This window comes from Protopterus annectens, chromosome 17.part0 (assembly GCF_019279795.1).
Source record: "Protopterus annectens isolate FY-2018-M chromosome 17.part0, PAN1.0, whole genome shotgun sequence".
Taxonomy (NCBI): Eukaryota; Metazoa; Chordata; order Ceratodontiformes; family Protopteridae; genus Protopterus; species Protopterus annectens.
In genome coordinates, this window is record NC_056751.1 from 704,873,304 (window position 1) to 704,895,968 (window position 22,665).

At 38.5% G+C, this 22,665-nt stretch overlaps 1 protein-coding gene across 1 annotated transcript in view; it reads right to left on the reverse strand.

Annotated features, from left to right (window-relative positions):
* LOC122791242 (nuclear receptor subfamily 1 group I member 3-like) overlaps positions 1 to 19,921 on the reverse strand; it is a 421,797-nt gene extending 401,876 nt beyond the window's left edge. The window contains exon 1 of the mRNA XM_044058907.1: positions 19,837 to 19,921. The gene's annotated coding sequence lies outside the window, so the exon portion shown is untranslated. The remainder of the gene's footprint in view (positions 1 to 19,836) is intronic.
* Between the last annotated feature and the right edge of the window lie 2,744 nt (positions 19,922 to 22,665).

Sequence of the window (22,665 nt, forward strand, 5' to 3'; positions counted from 1 at the left end):
GAACAGATAGTGACTGAAAAGGGAAAGAACCATGAGCCTGCAAAATTAATCGTGCTAGAGGGGGACAAAGTGACAGCAGTCACACATTAGGTTTCTAAATGATGAGATGCAGGGAAGAATAAAAGATGTGATCTGGTTTGTGATATGCAAATGAGAGCTTATGAAATCTACTTTCTGTACAGAGGATAGGTTTGATTTTGCTAGATCTACAGTTATGCCCAGGAATCGGAAGATTTGAAGCAGGTAATCCCTGAATTATAACTGTTGATACCTGCTGGAGCAGTAACTTGGTGAACATTCAGATAAGGAAACACCTGACATACTTTGAGTCTTAGGTGAGCAGCTACTAGTGCCATGCACATGAAAAGACATCTTGGGGTGTGAAGAGTCTGAATAACAGAGCTCTGAATTGGTAGAGACAGGATCCCAGCCAGAAATGCAGATGTTTTTGGAGGGCCTGCTTAATTTGATGTAGTAGCATGTGTCCTGAAAGGGTATAGAGCACATCCAATCATCCTAGCGCAGAAGTCAGGATGGACTGAAATATAATCATCTGGGACTTTGACTTCTCTACATATAGACTGTTTAGATCACAAACAAAAAAGAAAAACTGCAATAAAATCTGGATAGTATGTTTGGCAGCCAGGTACTGATTATTAAGCTGGTCCAGGTGCTCAGATGCCATGATAAAAATGTCCCCCAACTTCCCCCTTAGGTAGGCAGTCAGATGGTGATTCAGGAGCACTGATAGGGTCTGTTAGAGAAGGTTCTCTGCCGCCCTGGTCCTGTAGGGCACCTCTGTTTTAAGGCCCCAGGCTCTGACATTTGATCTCTTAGTAATGCCCACAGCCTGACATAGACAAGCAGATTTGGCAAGCATCTTCCCAGAGTCACCAGCATACAAAAAAGGTGAGAAGCCCAAGTGGGTATGACTCTGAGAACTAATGCACCATCACACCTTCAAGAGACCCTGTTTGTCAAATAGGAAAGGGAGTAGAGATGAGCCCAAAGGGTATGTTGTAGCCCAGTATTGTATTCAGTGTAGAGTGTTGGTCTAATGGAATGGGCTTGTAATGGAGAGAATGCCAGCAAACCAAAGCCTACAAGGAAGGAGGGCAGGGTTAGTTCTGTAATCCTAGTTGAAGGTCCATGGTGACAAGGAAAAAAAAAGGTATTGTGGGCCAGACAGCCATACTGTTTAAGCTCCTGTACAAGTAATGACAGGGAGGTACAGTTCAGACCTACATACCAGAAAGAAATAACATACAGTCAGGATGGTGGATCAAAGGGGACCTTTTGGATCTGAAGAAGATGCATTGGCTCAGCAGTTCAAATCCAAAGGAGGTTCAGATTCCACAGGTGTCTGACACTTGTCTGTTGGATCCTAGGCTTAGGATTTGAAAAAAGTTTTTGTTAGAAACTGACTGACTCAACAGGTCAAATCCAAAGGGGTCTGGGTTTGAGAAATGCCTGACACTTACCTGTCAGATCTAGGCTTAGGATCTGAATAAGTTTTGTTAGAAACTGCACTAGCTCAACAGTTCGGATCCAAAGGGGGTTCGGATTCGAGAAGTGCCTGACATTTGTCTGTTGGGCCTTAGGCTTAGGATCCAAGGCAAAAAGGATTAGTTAAGCAGATCGGATTCAAAGAATAGTCAGAAGTCAAAGGGATTTGTTGTTAGATGCCACTCTGGCTCAGTGGCCCGGATCCGAAGGGAGTTCAAATGAGAGAATGCCAGGCACTACCTGTTGAATCCTAGGGTCAGGATCCAAAGGGAACAGAAGTTCAAAAATAGGGACCATTTTGAGGTATAGTGATTAACAGAATTTGTAATTGAATGATTTTCTGAAGAAGGCACAGATCAAAGGTATGGTAATGAAGATGGTTCAGACCAGGGGAAAAGTAAGTTATACTTTGGATCAGAGGAATGCTCCAGATCCAAAGGAAGTCACTAGAGTGTGGCATCTCTGAACCCTAAAATGTTGGATCCAAGCAAGGTTCAGTCTTGTGAGGAAACCCAGAATAAAACGGATCCGAAGAGTAATTTATGATCTGAGGAATTTTCCAGACATCTCTAGTGCAGAGCTGTTATATAATGCTTGTATCAAATGCAGGGTCCTTATCAGTTGGGTCTGAAGGCCTAGGTCCCAATGATAATCTGCATATCACAGAAATAGCCTCATGAAATTGAGCCTATCAGATGCAAGGGGTACTAAGGATCTGATGGAGGCACTAGAAAATTCGGATCTGAGGATTTGGATCCAAGATGCTAGTATGTGTTGATCTATTTCTTTAAGGTGGGGAGTGGAGCCCCAAGAAACCAGCAACACTCCCAAGGCTGAAGAGTTGTATAAACCTCCATAATACAAAGTCCTGAACAGGGCAGCCCAAAGCAAAGGCACAGGATCATGAGGAGACAAAATCTGTGCCCAGTAATACTTACTCAACAGAGTGATTATAATCACTGACTGTTCTGGCTGTCTAAAAATAAAAAAAATAACCTTATGTAGGTCTTAGGGACTTCAGATCTCAGGCATTGGATCTGAAGCCTTGTTTTGTTGCTAGAAGATCACAAATTAAACAAGACACCTGACAGATCACTACATAAAGCCCAGCAGGAACAGCAGTATACTCCAAAGAAATTACTCTGACAGTCAGTAAGATGACATAGCCAATGGCTTTTAAAGTGTAACTATTTGGCAGCTGCCCACAATACCTCTCAACCTCTTAGTGCAAGGCATCTGGACAGAGCCCGACACCAATGGGGAACTTTTTTTTTAACTTAGAAAAATACTAGGGAACAGGGTTTGTTTAACATACATTTCCTGAAGAATTTAAAGTATAAAACTCAAAAGTAAGTCATTATTTAATAAAAACATAGGACATCAGAAATTTTAGATGAATGGACTGAAAAATATGAGGCAAAAAATCTGGGCATTCTATGAAAAACTGGATGGTAGAGAGGTATGCTGCTCGCAACATACAGTCACACATAGCCCACCCCCAAGTAAAGGAACTCCTGGTGGATGTCACTCTTGTATGCTTCAGCAACAATTTGTCAGTGGGTCAAATGGATATGACACCATTCCTACACTTTTAATCTTCACACCGGAATACTTTACCACCCATCCAGAACAAGCCACTCACAGCTCATTGTCGCAGAGCTGCAGAAGGCAAGGTGGGAAAATGACAGAAACACCAGACTGGGAAGGCACTATAGAGACAAAGAATATCTGCATTCTCAGTCAGAGAGATAGAGACAGAGAGAGAGAGACAGATAACCCCTATCAAGAGACAGAAACCTTCCACCACACCACAGTGAAAACCAGACACATTAAAACAATCAAACAGGTCAAACCCGACAATTCGCAGCCAAAGGGCACCAGCCCTGAGACTGTCATTATCAAACACCAGCCATGAGCCAGACGGACAAGATAAACCGACAGAAACCACAAACTACAGCTCAGAGATCAAGAGGGAGGAAGGAGCCATCAAAAAAAAAATTGATAAAAGACATAAAAAATAGAAAAACTAAACTCCTTACAGCTGTCAGAATCTTCTGTTTTACCACTTCTGGCAGCAAATGAGATCCTGAGGAGTTAGAGGTAGTGTGCTGTATTATGGAAAGAGGGAGGAGCTCGGGTCTAGGATGTAAAGTCTGAAAAATGCGGTCAAGTCGGACCCAAGAATCGGATTTCTAACCCATTAGTGAGGAAGAATGAAAAGGACAACATCAGATATGCCAGTTTGCCTAAAAAGTAAGTTGCGATTAATGTCTCTAATTAACTCTGAACACTCAAAGCTTGAGCACTTACATGTAGTTGTTGAAGCTTCTTAGCTTTTTTTTTCTTTTGGCTGCTTGAATTTCTAGCTGAACGCATGATGGCTTAGTTTTTAAGATGTGTATTAGTGCTATGTTGTCAACGGTGAGAAGAGGGCAGTGTTTACATTCGGTGTAGAAAGGGAAAGGACAGAAACTACTGATAAATTTAAAGGCACTGTCCTTTAAAAACAAAATTAAAGCTTGGTGTTTGCATTATTAGCTTTAGAATTCTTGCATCTCTGGGGTTACATTTTAATATTATAACACAGGTTTATACACCCTTAATACTATCACCTATTTCTTGACTAAATTAGCGAACAGTGCTAAAGCAGAATTAGAAAAGCTACATGTTAAGCTTAATTCAATAGACGAAAAGGCAGTTAACACCTTTGCTTTTGTGATCATCATAATTGTGACTAATGTATATTTTCCTGCCTCTTGGTAGAAGAATCAGTTTGTCATTTTCCTAACTGAAAATGTGGCACAGTTATGACATTTGAAATGGGCTGCCCATATTAAAAACGCTATTATAAGAGACTTGCTTCATTTATATATACGTTTAGGAGCCTGTCCTTCACATGTACAGATATTTTATAAAATTCAGATTTAATACAGACTATTATTAATGACATTTCTACAATCTTACTCCAGCATGAAAACACAAGACAAAATAAAGCAAAAATTACATATATGTATATATATATATATATATATATATATATATATATATATATATATATATATGTATATATATATAGAGAGAGAGAGAGATATTCAGTAGTTTATCACTAATAAAAAAATATCTCTTCTGAGCACAATCTGTCATATTGTTTAAAAGACTGGAAAGCATTGGCACAGAATCAGACCATCATCCAAACCTCAGCAGTCCCATCATTTTTCCAAATATTTACTTATAGCAATTAATGTCTTTTGGATTTTCCCGGTTAGGGGTCGCCACAGTGGAACTCCGGTCCACTAATGATTGGCAGTGGATTTTTTATGGTGCCGAATTGCCAGCCCGATGCCAAACCTTCAAAGAAGGCACACCCATTCACACACGCACCAACCTGCATGTCTTTAAACGTCACTCGACTGTGGGGAGGACATCCAGACTCCACACAGAAGGTGCTCCAGCCGAGAATCGAACGGGAGAACTTCTTGCTGTGAGGCGACAATGCTAACCGCTGCACCACCGCGGCTACAAAATTAACTTTTAATAAAATTTTATATTTTAGGATAAAGTCATGCATTCAAATATGCATGTTAATCTGTCTGTTATTTATTTCACTGAAACTGTGTTTGTTACTTGATTCATAGAAATTAAGAACCATCTCAAACATAACTTGTCAACATAATATATATTTATAACAGTTAAAGGTGTCAACATTTAATGTCACAAATATAACAATGTGATTTATACAAAATTCATTTAGTAAGATTTCTTACGTAGTGTTTATTTTAAAAACTAAATATTTGCTAAAAAGCCTCAACAAATTAACATAGCTTCTGTAATATATTCCTTCATGTCAATTACTGGTCTCACTGGAGGTCTGTTCATATGCTTTTGTAATTTAAGGGCAGATTTATTTTATTTTATTTTATTTTACATTTGTTTACCGGGATAGTCCAACTGGATACATGTCCATTTTCAGCAGAGGCACAGGGAGAAAAGCTCCATAAAACACATTCAACAAACTGTTACATTTTTTCAGTTTAAAACACAAAATAAACACAAATAAAAATTATACAGATGTAAACAAACACAACAAACAGATATACACAAACAAATTATTAAATTTTTTTACTCAGATGGAAAATTCTAGACAGTCTTTTTAAGAATGATAAGGTACTGAATGCCTAGTAGGCTAACCTGGTAGTAGATCCAAAGAGATCATAGGATATATAAGTTAAGAAACAAAGTGTAGGCAGAAGTCCTCCATGTGCACATGAGTGATGGGTAGAGTTAGTCTGAATTAGGACAAGGACATAGCCATTGTTTTTTAAAGTACTGAATCAGACTTTTCTTGAACTGAGGTAGAGAAAGTTCAGATGTAAGATTAGCAGGAAGAGAATTCCAAGTTTCGCCAACAGAGTTAGCAAACAGAGATTCTCCGGCTGTGTTGTTGGATTTGAGAGTTTGTTACTGTAGGGGGTGATGAGGTTTTTAAGTACGGGTGTATTATCTGGTTGGTAGAGGATCTTGTGTGCAACTATTAGTTGGTTAACCTGAAGTAGGTTAGGCAGTTCAAGCCATCCTAGTAGATCTAGGTCATGACAGTGATGAGTTCTGTAGGCTGCATCGGTAGCAAATCTAGCAATGTGATTGTAGCTGCTAGAAAGTTTATTAAGGTCAGTTTTGCTGAGGTTTGTAAATAGAGGGGAAGCATACAGGAGGGTGGAGAGTAGATTTGTACGAGCAATTACAGTTCTGGCTAATGGCGTTAGGAAGGACTTGATCCTATATAGTGAGCCAAGTTTTTTATTAACTGTTTTAATAGTTTTATTGATATGCAGATCAAAATTAAGGTTATTATCTATTATAACTCCTAAGAGTTTGGTTGCAGAATCTGGTGAAATAATGGTGCCGTTGTTGGATTTTAATGTAAAGGTCGTAGGGGTAGACCAGTGATTGGGGGAGAAAAGCAGCAGTTTGGTTTTATTAGGATTTAACATAAGACAACGGTTAAGGAGCCACTTTTTAACTGTGTTAAAAGTATTTTGGGATAAAATTGGCAAATCTGTAGGTGAAGTGTCAAAGCATACTAAAGTAGAGTCATCCACATATTGAATGCATGTTGCATTTGGGATGCCCTTATACAAATCATTGATGAAAATGGAAAATAATAGTGGACCTATTATAGAGCCTTGGGGTACTCAAAGGGTGATCGGTAAAAGGGTGGATAGTTTGCTCTGCCATAGGACAGCCTGTTGTCTACCACTGAGATAGGATTGAAACCAATGGATGGCCTGACCCTCTAGGGATATAGATTTCAAAGCGTTTATGAGTATTTGGTGATTTACCATATTAAATGATTTTGAAAGATCGAGAAAGATACAGAGGAAAGTTTATTATTATTTCAGTATTGGTTAATGACATCAGAGAAGGAGAGGAGGGCTGAGGTTGTACTATGGAATGGTCTAAAGCCATGTTGGGTGTTAGTAAGAAGATTATTATGGATAAGATAGTTCAGGAGTTGATTATGGATGCATTTTTCCATAATTTTAGCCAAGGGTGACAGAATAGCTATGGGTCTATAGTTTGACAGGTCAGTAGAGCTGCCCCCTTTATGGAGTGGGATGACATGGGATATCTTCCAGATGGAGGGGATAGACACTTCAGTTATAGTTCTATTGATCAGGACAGTAATGGGATATCATCTGCAGCTTTTTTTAGATATTCTGCAGGGAGTAGATCAGCTGACAGGGTGGTAGGCTTTAGTTTCTTAAGTAATTTTTGGACAAAAGATGTGAAAACTGGTTTGAAGTTAAAGGAGAGTTGGGAGCTGAGTGTAGTGGCTGGAGAATATGGGCATCTGGGGGATAATTGGTTAGCTAGGTTCTGGATGGTTGTTGTAAAGAAGCTGTTACAGGTATTGGCAATTTCTTCGGGGGGGGTTTGGTTAGAATTCAAGGGGGCAGGAGTGGGGGATTGTCCTGGACTAAGGAGTTTGTTTATACCTACCCAAAATGTTGTGGCTTGTTTTGGTGTTTTTCTTGTAGATGACAGTAATAGTTTTTCTTGTCTAATGTGGTGGATTTTTTTGTTTAATTTCTTAGCTGTCTGTATTTAAGTTGATCTATGGGTTTTTTGTGGTCCGCTAAGTGGCCCAAGCTCTATTTCTAAGTGGCATTTGTTGTCTGGTTTCTTTTGAGAGCCAAGGAGCAACTTTTGTTTTTGTTCTAATAGTCCGTGCTGGTGCATGATAGGAATTTGGTATTAAAGTAATTTACTGCTTCTTCAAGTGGTAATTGTTTCAGAACTGGCCAACTGCAAGATTTGAGTTCATTTTGGAAATTCATGCAGTTGAAATTCTTACTGTTCCTTACTGTTTTAAAAATGGACTGGTTGTGGATATCAGCTTTTTGCCTGATTAAATAAGTGAGGAGGTGATCACTTACATCATCAGGCAGGGTCCCACTCTTGTATTTGAGGGGATGGATGTTAACTAGAATCCAATCCAGAATACTTACTGTATTGTTGGGTTTCCTGATCCTAGTGAGGGAGGATACGACCTGTGAAAATCCATAAAGGTTTATGTGGTGAGTGGGGGGTTCTGAGAAACACATGTTCCAGTCTATGTTGAAGTCCCCAAGTACAATGGTTTCTTGGGGGTAGTTGCTGGATAACCAATGTAGAATATCTTTGAGGGTATTTATGTTATTGCCTGGGGGTATATACACACAGATGAGATTTATACATTTGTTCTTATTAATGTGGAGCTTAGTGATAGCATTTCAGCATTGCCAAATACAGATGCTTGCAGGGCATTACTGGACACTTCAAGCATGGATTTGTACAGAACAGCTACCCCACCTCCCTTCCTATTGGTTCGATCAAGCCTTAGGATGTTATAGCCTGTTGGTATAATTTCTTTATCTGAAGTAGAACGTTTTAGCCAGGTTTCAGTTAGACATAGTATGTCTGGGGAAAGAGCATCTAAGACGGCATGTAGGTGTTGAATCTTATTGTTTACACTTCTGATACTTAGGTGACTGATCAAGAGTGAGTTTGGGGGTTTGTCTAAGATTTGTGTAGTAGTGGGACAGTTAGTAAAGGACCGAGAGCCAGTGGATGAGGATGGGCCAGGATTTGGGTGGATATCTCCATCCATTGTCAGGTTGCATTGTAATCTGATTGTGAGCTTCCAAATTTTAATTAATAGACTTTGGCATCTTTTGGTTTTAGGGTTGGCATATCTTGTTCTAATGGGATGCTGATACCTAGTAAGTAAGGAGTTAGATGGGATAAAAATTATTTTCCTGCATTTGCTAATAAAATCAACTGTCCTTTCATGTAAAATGAATCTATCATTACTACATACTTGTTGAAACATGCATACCAGACAGTCATTTGGTTTACTCTAGCTGTTTCAAATTAAAATCAGGTCAAAGGCTACATAAATATTAATGCACTCAGCCAAGGGGCACACACTACAGAACAATTATTCTCTTATTGTAAAAGTATAATAAGAGCCATGAGTGAAAGCCAAAACATTGCTTATGTTTTCATTGTGTTTGTAATGTATAGAGAACTAATAATTTAAAAATAGTTGCTTTTGTTTGACGTCTCCATGACTGCAAAGAAAATGAAGCACGTAATGATCACAGTAGGATGTCTCTGTGTCCGGATGTCATTCTCTGCACGTCTCCACTTCATTCAGAGTAAATGTAAAACAAAAAGGCAAAAATGAATTGATCACTGCCATTGTTAATAGTTTTACATGTAAGCAGTGAAGGTTTAGATTAATACGTCTTCCTGATCATAGAACAAGTTAATTACAGTAAACTCTCAGTTAACCAGAACTCAAGCAACCAGAAAAAAATTGAAGAAATACAGTACAGTATGAACAACTTAGTCTTTCATGTGTTGCACTTTCTTTTCCTCCTGCAGAAATATACCTTACGTTTTTAGAGATTTATAGTTTTAAAAAGAAAGATACAAATAAAATCAGTTTCTCCCCAACTCGTGAACAAGTCAAACCAAACAAATCAAATCACTAAAATGTCAACACTTGCTCCATACTCACTCAGTCAGTTTGCATCACATTGCATATTCTCTCTCCAATCTCCAACACACACATAGTCTTTTCAGCTTTGATACATTCATTCACTCACTCTTTGTCTCTCCAATATCTCACACACACTCTCTTCAGCTTTCATACATGCATTCACTCATGCTTTCTCTCTCCGAGCTCTCACACACAGTTGCTTCTGCTTTCATACATGCATTCACTCATGCTTTCTCTCTCCGATCTCTCACACACAGTTGCTTCTGCTTTCATACATGCATTCACTCATGCTATCTCTCCCCGATCTCTCACACACACTCGCTTCTGCTTTCATACATGCATTCACTCATGCTTTCTCTCTCCGATCTCTCACACACAGTTGCTTCTGCTTTCATACATGCATTCACTCATGCTTTCTCTCTCCGAGCTCTCACACACAGTTGCTTCTGCTTTCATACATGCATTCACTCATGCTTTCTCTCTCCGATCTCTCACACACAGTTGCTTCTGCTTTCATACATGCATTCACTCATGCTTTCTCTCTCCGATCTCTCACACACAGTTGCTTCTGCTTTCATACATGCATTCACTCATGCTTTCTCACTCCGAGCTCTCACACGGTTGCTTCTGCTTTCATACATGCATTCACTCATGCTTTCTTGCTCCGAGATCTCACACACAGTTGCTTCTGCTTTCATACATGCATTCACTCATGCTTTCTCTCTCCGAGCTCTCACACACAGTTGCTTCTGCTTTCATACATGCATTCACTCATGCTTTCTCTCTCCGAGCTCACACACACAGTTGCTTCTGCTTTCATACATGCATTCACTCATGCTTTCGCTCTCCGATCTCTCACACACAGTTGCTTCTGCTTTCATACATGCATTCACTCATGCTTTCTCTCTCTGAGCTCTCACACACAGTTGCTTCTGCTTTCATACATGCATTCACTCATGCTTTCTCTCTCCGAGCTCTCACACACAGTTGCTTCTGCTTTCATACATGCATTCACTCATGCTTTCTCTCTCCGAGCTCTCACACACAGTTGCTTCTGCTTTCATACATGCGTTCACTCATGCTTTCTCTCTCCGATCTCTCACACACAGTTGCTTCTGCTTTCATACATGTGTTCACTCATGCTTTCTCTCTCCGATCTCTCACACACAGTTGCTTCTGCTTTCATACATGCATTCACTCATGCTTTCTCTCCGAGCTCTCACACACAGTTGCTTCTGCTTTCATACATGCATTCACTCATGCTTTCTCTCTCCGATCTCTCACACACAGTTGCTTCTGCTTTCATACATGCATTCACTCATGCTTTCTCTCTCCGAGCTCTCACACACAGTTGCTTCTGCTTTCATACATGCATTCACTCATGCTTTCTCTCTCTGAGCTCTCACACACAGTTGCTTCTGCTTTCATACATGCATTCACTCATGCTTTCTCTCTCCGAGCTCTCACACACAGTTGTTTCTGCTTTCATACATGCATTCACTCATGCTTTCTCTCTCCGAGCTCTCACACACAGTTGTTTCTGCTTTCATACATGCATTTACTCATGCTTTCTCTCTCCGAGCTCTCACACACAGTTGCTTCTGCTTTCATACATGCATTCACTCATGCTTTCTCTCTCCGAGATCTCACACACAGTTGCTTCTGCTTTCATACATGCATTCACTCATGCTTTCTCTCTCTGAGCTCTCACACACACTCTCTTCTGCTTTCATACATGCATTCACTCATGCTTTCTCTCTCCGAGCTCTCAAACACAGTTGCTTCTGCTTTCATACATGCATTCACTCATGCTTTCTCTCTCCGATCTCTCACACACATTTGCTTCTGCTTTCATACATGCATTCACTCATGCTTTCTCGCTCCGAGCTCTCACACACAGTTGCTTCTGCTTTCATACATGCATTCACTCATGCTTTCTCTCTCCGAGCTCTCACACACAATTGCTTCAGCTTTCATACATGCATTCACTCATGCTTTCTCTCTCCGAGCTCTCACACACAGTTGCTTCTGCTTTCATACATGCATTCACTCATGCTTTCTCTCTCCGAGCTCTCACACACAGTTGCTTCTGCTTTCATACATGCATTCACTCATGCTTTCTCTCTCCGAGCTCTCACACACAGTTGCTTCTGCTTTCATACATGCATTCACTCATGCTTTCTCTCTCCGAGCTCTCACACACAGTTGCCTCTGCTTTCATACATGCATTCACACATGCTTTCTCGCTCCGAGCTCTCACACACAGTTGCTTCTGCTTTCATACATGCATTCACTCAAGCTTTCTCTCTCCGAGCTCTCACACACAGTTGCTTCTGCTTTCATACATGCATTCACTCATGCTTTCTCTCTCCGAGCTCTCACACACAGTTGCTTCTGCTTTCATACATGCATTCACTCATGCTTTCTCTCTCCGATCTCTCACACACAGTTGCTTCTGCTTTCATACATGCATTCACTCATGCTTTCTCTCTCCGAGCTCTCACACACAGTTGCTTCAGCTTTCATACATGCATTCACTCATGCTTTCTCTCTCCGAGCTCTCACACACACTCTCTTCTGCTTTCATACATGCATTCACTCATGCTTTCTCTCTCCGAGCTCTCTCACACAGTTGTTTCTGCTTTCATACATGCATTCACTCATGCCTTCTCTCTCCGAGCTCTCACACACAGTTGCTTCTGCTTTCATACATGTATTCACTCATGCTTTCTCTCTCCGATCTCTCACACACAGTTGCTTCTGCTTTCATACATGTATTCACTCATGCTTTCTCTCTCCGAGCTCTCACACACAGTTGCTTCTGCTTTCATACATGCATTCACTCATGCTTTCTCTCTCCGAGCTCTCACACACAGTTGCTTCTGCTTTCATACATGCATTCACTTTCTCTCTCATTGTTCAGTTCATTCAATTCCAATCCACTCAGCATACCACTGAAAACCGTTCCTCGTGCCACGCTTTCTAGAAGAAATATAAGTTGAAAATATTATTATTCCAGCCAGACTTTTAATTACTGCACTTCAATATTAAAATCAAATCAATACAGTATTTATGGCATGATATAGTATAGGGTACAGTATTTGTCAGGCCTGTTTTTAATAGTAACTCTGAAGCAACCAGAAACTACACTCATCCGGCATCTACCAATCTCCATGGGTGCTGGTTAACTGCGGGTTTACTGTATGTATGTTGAAGATGAATAGACATATAACTGGGATTATATATAAGTTGTACATAATGTTTTTTGGTAAGTGCTTGTATAAGAAGCAATAAATATTCCAAAAGAACACTGAGTAACGCCAAGTTTAGTCTCACAGTAGTTTATTCCTTAGTTAAAACATAAACAGTCAACAAATGAGTACGTTTTCATGTAACACTTCTTCAGATGCAAAACCAAACCATCAAACTCCCAGTCTTTTTATATTTAAGTTAACCAATCAAACATAATGTCCCTGACTGCATCATCACATTTAGGGTTCGTGTAAATATTCCTTTTAGAATTAAATCACATTTCCATAATATAAAAAAATAGAATAAAACACATTAAAATGTTAAAATGCAAGCTATATCATCTTATTTGTCAATAGCACCCTCTTGTGACTAAATATTTGTATCATGAACTTTGACTAATAAAGTGATTACAGTTTCAAAATAAAAAAACACTTAGAAGACATTTCCTCGCAAAGCTACTAAAGCTTAAACATATACTGACAAAGTCAGTCATATAGTTTTTGTAGCTGGGAAAAAAGGCACAAGTTCTAAACATGTTTAAATTATTAGGAGGTAATCAGACCAGTTGTTTATAGTCTGGCTGATCTCAACTTTAAAACTGGTGCCTGTGATACTCAAAGGAAGTTAAAGCAGAGAATACACAAGCACACAAATGACATTAAGAATAAAAGGACATGTAATGCCTTGTATAAGCATTCCTTAGATTGCCCTAGTGTGAAGTTTTTATTCTTTGTCCTGGAGGAAATTCCTATGGATGTCAGAGGTGGATGGTGGGAAACCCACATATAATATAAGGAATGTTACTGGCAAATTATTCTGGAGGCCAATAGACCCCCCTGGCTTAAATGCCAATTTATCACTGGCACCAGTTTTAAAGTTGAGATCAGCTAGACTATAAACAACTGGTCTGATTGCCTCCTATATTCAAATATATTGTAGAAGACAAAAAAATCTATTTAGAGATAACTTAACAGATAATATTAAACATATATCAAGTGTTAATTATAATAGTTTAACCATCATAAAGAATCTTATTAAAACATTCAATATGTTTTTTTCACTATGGATGAGAGACTTTCTTTAATTAAAATGATTATTTTACCAAAAATGTATACCTCATACAATCTCTATCTCTTCCTCCCACTAAAAATTTAAAAAATGAGTTTAATTCCTTAATTCTGAGATCTCTTTGGTATCTAAATAAATCTAGATTATATCTAGATCATCACATAAGAGATTGGTCTTTGGGTGGCATTGGTTTACCAGATTTAGAATTATATTCTTTATTGTCAATCATCAAATCAATCCCTCTCTGGTTAAATAATAATTATAGTGCTAACTGAAAAGCGATACATTAGAGAATTTGGTTAAAATCCAATCATTTGACAAATTTACACCATCATATTATATTAAACAATAATTGTCTTCAGTTGTTAAAGGATTTTTTTAAGACAGCTGAAACTAATTAATCAAGTAGTCTTATATTTCCATGATAATGACCACCTTCAGAAATTTTATTTACAAGAACCAGGAATACAAAGCATGTTTTTTTCCTTACTGTTTCCTATAGCTTATACTCTGAACAATATTTGCACATTTAATTGATCTAAAATGATTATATTTAAAGCAAACAATTTGCTGATGAATAGAGGAAAAACTGCAAATGATAGCGTATATAACAAAAAAAAAATATGTAAGGAAATGTGGTTAGATATTCAATATTGTAGACAATCAGTAGAATATAAAATTAATCTAATGCAACCAACAGTAAGAAATTCTGTTCTTAAACTCACTGATATCTTAATTATTTTGATGCATCAGAATATACTAGGTATACTATCAACATGTATTACTGATAGTCACCTGAAGCTCTATATATCTGTACAGTACACAAAAAAAAAAAAAACAGGACTGAGGTAATACACAGCCAAAACAATAATAAAGGCCTCCAATCACTGACCAAACTAAGTGATTTATTAGTGTGTTTGTCCTTCTGTAACCAGAACTTCATCAAAATAAAACGCAATACACCCTCCTGAAGTTAAATAGCAAAATTTTCATGTCATCAGCAAATGGTAAAATAAACATTTAAAGTGACATTTTTGAATTTATACAAACCACACAAAACCCTTTCATACTAATAAAAACAAGAATCTCTGTTTTAGAAACATTAAATATTTTAGTTTTTTAACCTCTTTGCTTTAAAAAAAAACAGTTGATATTGATTACTTCATTTAACACTGAAAACGGTCTGCCTGCAATCTTATTTGCCATTTAGTCTCTCTAACTTTTAGGCTGTCTTTGTAATCTACCTCCTGTAATTGCAAGGTTCTTGATCAACAATGCTGAAATAAAATGTTGCCAGTCCAGTACATGGCAAAGTGTGTCTGGAAAAAGTTTTCTTAGTATTAATGGTTCTTACAAAAGCCAAATGCTCCCTGATTCATCTGGATAGTCATTCTAGCATAGTAATAAACTGCAAACCCCACAAACAATAAAGTAAGCCACCCCTATTGATATGCAATTACAGTGGAACTTAATTAGAATAGTCTTATCCAAGTGTGGCAATTAAACAGAAGGACCCACAGAAAAAAAATTACACACATTGCAAAAGCCACTGTTGTAAGTTCCCTTTGGCTTGTCAGTAGATAGTAAGTGTGCCAAGGTCTTGTTAATTTCTACCAAGCTTTAAAGATTAATGCTTCTTTTAAAAGTAAAATTTGAACTTCTACTGCAGCCCAGAGCAATTCAGAGTTGCCTTTCCAAATGGCCCAGTTGTCAACAGTTACTTTCTTAGTGCTGCAGTTGTCAACCTCCATGTCTAAACACAGAATATTAGTCAAAAAGCTATCAAATTTTCTTTTAGAAGTATTCAGTACATAACCCTGTTTTAAAATAGATGGATACAAAGTAGATCTTGCATCAATAATTTCCAGGCTACTAGATTTAAGCTGGTCTACACTGTATCCCCTATCTAAAAATAGACTGGCAATTAACTCAATTTCTATAAGGAAATCATCATCATCAGAAATGAATCTCAATGCCCTAATTATGTGTCCTCTTTGAATGTTATTTTTTAGAAAACCAGAGTGATTACTACTGAAGTGTACATAACAGCTGATGAATGTGGCTTTCCTGTGTATTTTAGTGCTAAACACACTTAAGTCAAGGTTCATCAACAGTTCTATGCCCAAAAAGCTAATCCTCTGCCCAGTTGCTCCCATCGTAAAAGTTAAAAACTTAGTGGTAGAGTTCAATTGATGTATAAAAGAGTGACATTCATCTACTGTACCTTATCACATGCACATACAAAAAAAGATAATCTGCAAATATTCTATAAAAAAGCTTTGAAAATAAGGGAACCAATGGTAAAACAGTGAACATTTCGCCATGCAAGCAACACATTTGCAAATGAAGGGGCTCCTTTAACCATACCTCTGATCTGTTGAGAATATTGATAATTAAAATGAAGAAATTGCTTTCTAAAATTAATTCAAACAATATACGAATATCGTTGATGCTTTGATTGAAAAAATCAGAATGGGTGGACAAATAATTTCTAAGAAAACTCAGTACCTTCAATGGTAGGAATATGAGTAAAAAGAGATGAATATCTCAAGTAATAAGCATAGATTCTGCCCCATCAAAGAAAACACAGTGCAACTGGTTCACAAATCCCAGGAGTCCTTGATATAGCTCTGGGTTCTTTGAATGACAGGGTTCAAAATTCTGACAAGATAAAAAGATATTCCTTCTGTAATGCAGCCAGGGCTGGACACAATGGGCCTAAAAGGAGAAGGAAGTTTGAACGTGTGAATCTCAGGAATACCAAATAACAATGCTAGGATATTTTTCATGCACAAAAGAATTTTGAAAATATCGTTGGGAAACAAGACTCAATAAGACTTCATCAATTTTCTTATAACTCTTATAAATGCCAATAAATGTAATTTATTTTTATCGATTAACATTTTTTCCATCCACTTTATATAATCAGTTTGATAAATAAAAAAAAAAAATCTATCCCCCTTTGTCAGTTTTAATAAACCTAAGATGTCTATTTAACAATTCCTTCCAAAATTTTTTAAGTTGAGTTCCAAAATTGTAAAAACAATTCTTAGGTTTGGTACTTAATAACTTCGTTATGTCCTTTTCACAGGAAGAGGGCCAGTTGATGAAGTCCTGGTTGCAAAAGGGCAAAAGCACTAATAAATGTGGTACTTTGGTCAATGAGTGGAAGTTTATTTGTTATTTTATATCTATACAGTACATAACCATTTAAAAAAAACAAATTTATACAAAATGCTTTAGTATAACAATACCAAGGGATTTAGATAAAATAATTGCAGCCCCAGCAACTTAGCATGGAAATCTGATAAATATATCAGAAAAAATACTACATTAAATAAAGAGCCTACTATTAATGCTTCTTTTTAACTCTCCAAGCTTAAAAAGCAAAACAGAATATGAGCTAAAGGTGCATGACCATGTGGACATGTTCATCAGAGATGGGCATGCTACTACTGATGCAGAAACAATCAGGCACGTGTTGAAGCTTTTACTCAGGATATTTAGTAATGTAGTACGCAGCTGCACAACACTCATAGTAAGCACAGTATGTAGCTGCACAACACTCATAGTAAGAGCAGTATGCAACTACACAACATTCACAGTTAGCTCAGTATGCAGCTACGGAACACTCACAGTAAGAGCAGTATGCAGCTGCACAACAAGCAGTATGCAGCTACACAACATTCACAGTAAGCTCAGTATGCAACTACACAACACTCACAGTAAACTCAGTATGCAGCTGCACAACACTCACAGTAAGAGTAGTATGCAGCTGCACAACACTCACAGTAAGTGCAGTATGCAGCTGCAGAACACTTATAGTAAGAGCAGTATGCAGCTACACAACATTCACAGTAAGCTCAGTATGTAGCTACACAACACTCACAGTAAGAGCAGCACGCAGCTGCACAACACATAGTAAGAGCAGTATGCAGCTACACAACATTCACAGTAAGCTCAGTATGCAACTACACAACACTCACAGTAAGCTCAGTATGCAGCTGCACACTCACAGTAAGAGTAGTATGCAGCTGCACAACACTCACAGTAAGTGCAGTATGCAGCTGCAGAACACTTATAGTAAGAGCAGTATGCAGCTACACAACATTCACAGTAAACTCAGTATGCAGCTGCACAACACTCACAGTAAACACATTATGTATCTACACAACACTCACAGTATGCGCAGTATGCATCTACACAACACTCACAGTAAGCGCAGTATGCAGCTGCAGAACACTTATAGTAAGAGCAGTATGCAGCTACACAACATTCACAGTAAACTCAGTATGCAGCTGCACAGCACTCACAGTAAACACATTATGTATCTACACAACACTCACAGTATGCGCAGTATGCATCTACACAACACTCACAGTAAGCGCAGTATGCATCTACACAACACTCACAGTATGCGCAGTATGCATCTACACAACACTCACAGTAAGCGCAGTATGCATCTACACAACACTCACAGTATGCGCAGTATGCAGCTACACAATATTCACAGTAAGCACAGTATGCATCTACACAACATTCACAGTAAGCGCAGTATGCAGCTGCACAACACTCATAGTAATTACAGCATGCAGCTACACAGCACTCGTACTAAGCACAGTATGCAGCTGCACAGCACATGTAGTAAGTGCAGTATGTAGCTGCACAACACTCACAGTAAGCACAGGATGCATCTACACAACACCCAAAGTAAGCGCAGTATGCATCTACACAACACTCACAGTAAGCGCAGTATGCAGCTGCACAACACTCACAGTAAATGCAGTATGCAGCTACACAACACTCACAGTAAGTGCAGTATGCATCTACACAACACCCAAAGTAAGTGCAGTATGCATCTACACAACACTCATAGTAAGCGCAGTATGCAGCTGCATAACACTCATAGTAATCGCACCATGCAGCTACACAGCACTCGTACTAAACACAGTATGCAGCTGCACAGCACATGTAGTAAGTGCAGTATGTAGCTGCACAACACTCACAGTAAGCGCAGTATGCATCTACACAACACTCATAGTAAGCGCAGTATGCAGCTGCATAACACTCATAGTAATCGCACCATGCAGCTACACAGCACTCGTACTAAACACAGTATGCAGCTGCACAGCACATGTAGTAAGTGCAGTATGTAGCTGCACAGCACTCACAGTAATCACAGGATGCAGCCAATCAACACTCACAGTAAGAGCAGTATGCAGCTGCCCAACACTCATAACAAGCACAGTATACAGATGCACAACACTCATGGTAAAATCAGTGTATGCTACACAGCATTCATACTAAGCACAGTATGTAGCTACACAACATTCATGCTAAGTGCAATATGCAGCCACGCAACTCCCATGGTAAAACACAGTATGCAGCCATGGTAAAACACAGTATGCAGCTGCACAACAGTCATCATAAGCACAGTATGTAGCTGCATAACACTCACAGTAGACACAGTATGCAGTTGCAGAACACTTGCAGTTAGTGCAGCATGCAACTGTACAACAATACTAGTAAAAGCAGTATGCAGCTGCACATCACTCACAATAAGTACAGTATGCAGCTGCATAACACTCACAGTAAGCACAGTTTGCAACTGCACAGCACTCATAGTAAACACAGCATGCAGCTACATGGCACTCATACTAAGCACAGTATGCAGATGCACAACACTCATAGTAAGCACAGTACAACACTCATTTTAAACACAGTATGTAGCTACATAACACTCATGGTATGTGCAGTATGCAGCTGCACAACACTCACAGTAAGAGCAAAATGCAACTGGACAGCACTCATAGTAAGCCCAGAATGCAGCTGGACATCTCCCATAGTCAGGATTCTGTGCTGGTTAGATACAGAGATTACCATTTCAAGACAAACACCTGCCATAACATGGGGCTCTACGCCAACAGGCTGCAGTAACAGATAATCTTTAAGTACTGACTCACCATCAGTGGTACCTTCAAGAAGGTTTTTGTTCTTCTTCTTCTTTCGACTTTTCCCGGTTAGGGGTCGCCACAGCGGAACTCCGGTCCGCTAATGATTAGCAGTAGATTTTTACGGTGTTGAGGTGCCAGCCCAATGCCCAACCATCAACGAAGGCACGCCCATTCACACATGTCTTTCAAACGCCACTCGACTGCGGGGAGGACATGCAGACTCCACACAGAAGGTGCTCCAGCTGAGAATCGAATGGTAGAACCTCTTGCTGTGAGGCGACAGTGCTATACCAAATACCAAATTTATTATTGGTGTTTTGTTTAGTTTTGTTAGGAATTACTTTCTGGGGTGATAAGTTTCTATAGTTAATGTGTTACCCAGTGCAAATGTCAAGCTTAAACCTTGAATTTCAACTGACTGCTACACTCTGCAAAACCATACCTTTGCCTTCTACTAATCCCCACCCTGAAATAAATACTAAACATTTCCTTTTCAATAAGAAAAGAGAAGCAGAGGTTAAACTCTGTTATAAAGGAAAATCCTTATCAGAAATGTTCTCAAATTGGATTTGCAAAGCATAAACAAAAGGTATTTTTTACATGTTGAAATGACCCATCCAAGGACACCTTCTTTCTGATGTATAGTTTGTAACGTAACACTATTACTAGAGACCAAAAAAATGAAAACAGAAACTGAATAAATGTTCTTGTAATACCATTGTAAATATTGTATTAAGACATTTCATCCCATTCCTGTACCCTAAGTTACAGTACCTCAGCCTCTGTGTGCCTGACTTGTAGCTGGGGTTCCAAAATATCACCCTTTGTCTTGATCAGCAGACTTTCCACATTTCTGGCCTGTTAATATGCATATTTTTCTGAAGCACACAGAATGTAAACTTTGACCTGCATTCCATTCATTGTTTGTTAAACTGCCTCATCAGGAACTACAAGTTGAAACTAACATGAATGATCACGTGACTTCAGTACAGTGACCTTTCAAACTTGAGTGTAGGTTGTTTCTTGTTTACACAAATCTCAGTTCTAAATCTTATCCTTTATACTTGTTTTCCATTTCTATAATAGGTTCAAAACTGCACAATGCATTCCAAGGCAAGTACAGAAAGATAATTTTCTTTTCATGTAGGTGTTTTATATAATATGCTAAAGTTGCTTGATAATATCACCCTCAGACTTTCTCTGGGGGCAGGTCTCAGATGATGGATACATAAGTATAGACATGTCTCTGACCTTTGACATGAATGTATAACCAATTTTGTTATATACTGAGAAAACACAGATTGTTCTGCTTTCACAGTCCAGCACTTGTTCACATTACATCACTCGGAAATCTGTCACTTCATTTTTTTTTGTTTTGTATTGTTTTGCATTTGTTACTATTTCTGTGTACTAACTTTCACCCCCCACATAACCTAACCTGTAAAATAAGACCTACAGTTTGGAGACTCAAATGATATATTTTGAAACGTTAAAAAAATTAATAAAAGATGATTACCCTGCATGATTATGTTTATTATATTATGTAGTCCTAAGACATGAATTGTAACTGGGAACGTAATTTATTTTATTGTGCTGAACTAGTCTCTCTGGGATGGGGGGGGGGGGGGTTCTACATAAGAAGAATTTGTTTATAGCAGTAAGTAAATTAACCTTAGCAGCACCCCATTAGGAGGAGAAGGCATCAGAAGCCTCCAGAAGAAGTCCACATGGATAGCAAACATGATGGGCAGGCCAGAAATAAACCCCAGTCTGGAACACAGAAGAAAGAAGCAGCTTATATGTCTATATCTATCTATCTATCTATCTATCTATCTATCTATCTATCTATCTGTCTATCTATCTATCTATGTATGTATAATTGCAAGTGCCAGTGTGGGCGCACACATACACACACACACACACACACACACACACACACACACACACACACACACACACACACACACACACACACACACACACACACACACACACACACACACACACACACACACACACACACATACAAATATAGATGTATGACTGAATGAAAAATTGGTGACCGCTACATTTATTGTCTGCATAAAACTTGCATAGTTAACAGTTGAACAACCATAATATCAAGGAACACAACTATTGATAATACCATCATTGAAAAACATAAAAACAAAAGATGCAGTTATTAACAAAAGAAACAGTGGTTACTTTCATCATGAAACACATCACCAACAATGCATCAACTACACACATATTCAAGGAAATCACTTTCAGAAAGTTACATCTGCTATAGGAACTGTAGAATTCACTGTCATTATTCATGTACTTTCATTTCCTAGGTGATATCTGGATTATTGCAGTCATTCAGATGCTCAGTTCTTCCACATAGTTCTGCTGAAATAAAAACACATGAATTGCCTGTTGAAATCAGCTAGTCTCTGACCCAGGAGCTTACCAATCCTCTTATATTATCCCTCTATCAAGGTCAGTATAGAAAAGAATATGCTGTAAGATTGTGAACATTCTAAACATCGCTGGAAAGACGGCAGAAAAACTGGAATGCATAGCCAATCTCGTTTTGAATTTATGTGGTTGGTGATATACATATGTTTTGTCAGAATACATTAGCAAAGTATGCACAGAAAAAGGTTGCATGTTTTAATTCTTCATAGCTATTAACATCAGTCAAAGTGCACAGCTGATTGAAACATGACTTCTGTGCCATTCAGAGAGAGAAAATGCCCCCAACATTTACACTTTTGACCAAATATTGTGGTTAAAATTGAACAAGCATTCTTTAATAATGGCTCATGGCAGATTTTAGAAAATGCTATATATAAC